General features: G+C 34.7%; 1 protein-coding gene across 3 annotated transcripts in view; it reads left to right on the top strand.

The window, feature by feature from the left end:
* The window catches only part of LOC106867206 (uncharacterized), a 98,017-nt gene that overhangs the window by 11,051 nt on the left and 84,903 nt on the right, over positions 1–2,063 (top strand). For 2 of the 3 annotated variants that reach the window (XM_014912013.2, XM_014912014.2), the window contains exon 1: positions 1,091–1,837. The exons of the other annotated variant lie outside the window; for it this stretch is intronic. The gene's annotated coding sequence lies outside the window, so the exon portion shown is untranslated. Of the gene's footprint in view, positions 1–1,090; positions 1,838–2,063 lie in introns of those variants that run through there. 3 annotated transcript variants of the gene reach the window in all.

Here is a 2,063-nt window from a genome sequence, read left to right as displayed (position 1 = left end):
ATATATATATATATATATATATATACATACATATACACACACACAAACACATATATATGTTTGTGTCCACATACATGCATGCGTGTGTACACTTGTTTAAAGAAAGATGAGTACACTAGCTACGAAATAATCACTATCTGCGATGCCGGGCTGGCAGCTCGCGGCTGCACGGCTACAATGGCTGAATAGCACGCCGCCGCTGCCCTCGCTGTCCAACGAGGAAAGCGAAGCAGAACGTGGCTGTTTGAGTAGTAGGTAGTGGGGTGGGGGCAATTAACAAATGCTTCTTCTCTTTCACTTTAGACTCCCACTCATTCGAATACTTGTTTTTGTTTACAATCTTTTCATTCACATACACACACACACACACACACACACACACACAATATACAAACGTACGTAGGCGCAACACACACACATTTGCACATATTCATATAAATTTATATACATATATATATATATATATATATATATATAAACATACATACACAGACATAAATATATACATACATATATATATATATATATATATATATATACATATATATATATAAACATACATACACAGACATAAATATATACAAACATATATATATATATATAAACATACATTCACAGACATAAATATATACAAACATATATATATATATATAAACATACATACATATATATACATATATATATATAAACATACATACACAGACATAAATATATATACATACATACATACATACATACATATATATATATATAAATATACACATATATGTGTATATTTATATGTACACACAGGCACAGACATATATGTATATATATATATATTTATCCAAAAACTTTCTTCTTTACTTTTTCAATCTCTCTTTTTTTGTTTCCCTTCTCCCTCTTCCTCTCTCCTCTAGTATATCTCCCTCTGTTTTTCCCTTTCGTCACTCTTCCCGTCCCTCTCTTCCTCCCTCCCTCTCTCTCTCTTTCTTTACGTGTATTTAAAACAGTAATCTGCCTGATTCTACAACCCACATCTTCAACATTGTAGCTTCTACCGTCTCACATATTCTCTCTCGTTCTCTTCCTCTCTCTATGACTCTCTCTTCCTCTTTCTCCCCTCTCGTTTTGTCTTCCTGTTCTCTCTTTCGCTCTCCCTCCGTCTCTCTACTTCCCCTTCACTCACATTTGTTTGTCTGCCGTTTGCTTAATAACCGACAACAGTCAGTCAAAAAGGGTGTGAGCGTGAAGGTTGGCTATGTCTGGCCCACATGATAATCGGATTCTTACCTATATATTTTACTTGTAGTCGAAGGCAACATCAATTCGCGCTGACACGCTAATAAGACAAAATCATACACATACATACACACACACACACGCACATACACATATACATGTGTGTATGTACACAGTAATCACACAAAACACTTAAGTACGCGCATACGCACGTACTTTTATCTTTCTTGAGATTTACGAGCAGGCACATAGAAGGGTCTTCCTGCTCAAAGTACTTCCGTGTGTGCGTGGTGAATCGAGCCAGTACTGTGAAACAAGCATCAACGGCAGTTGACATCCAGTATATTAGATGTATTTACCCCGTTGACAGTGACAAGATCTTAATACAACAGAATAAAGGCGACGACTACGAACAAAAGACAAGCTGTACCGTGTTATCGCTATTCACTCATTGTCTGTGTATACTACTGCCAGTTTAATAGAAGGATAAATTACTATAACGGAATATAAATGTATATCTAGATATACGTACACAAATATCTATCTATCTATGTACGAATTTGTCTTACCTGGAGATTTGGATTCAAATGTACAGATGACCTACTGAAGACTGCAGGTGTGTATATATTAATAGGGTTGTTATTACAGATATCAGATTCGTGTATATACATGTATATAAATGTATTTAACACATATACACAGACACATGCAATTGCACACGTCTGTATATAAATATGTCGTTATATGTATGTATATGTGTGTGCGTGTGAATACACGTGCGTGTGTTGTCTGTAATTGTTAGTATACATACATTCATATATATATATATATATATATATATA

Source organism: Octopus bimaculoides, chromosome 2 (genome assembly GCF_001194135.2).
Source record: "Octopus bimaculoides isolate UCB-OBI-ISO-001 chromosome 2, ASM119413v2, whole genome shotgun sequence".
In the NCBI taxonomy this organism is placed as follows: Eukaryota; Metazoa; Mollusca; class Cephalopoda; order Octopoda; family Octopodidae; genus Octopus; species Octopus bimaculoides.
This window is presented reverse-complemented; position numbering and strand designations above follow the sequence as displayed.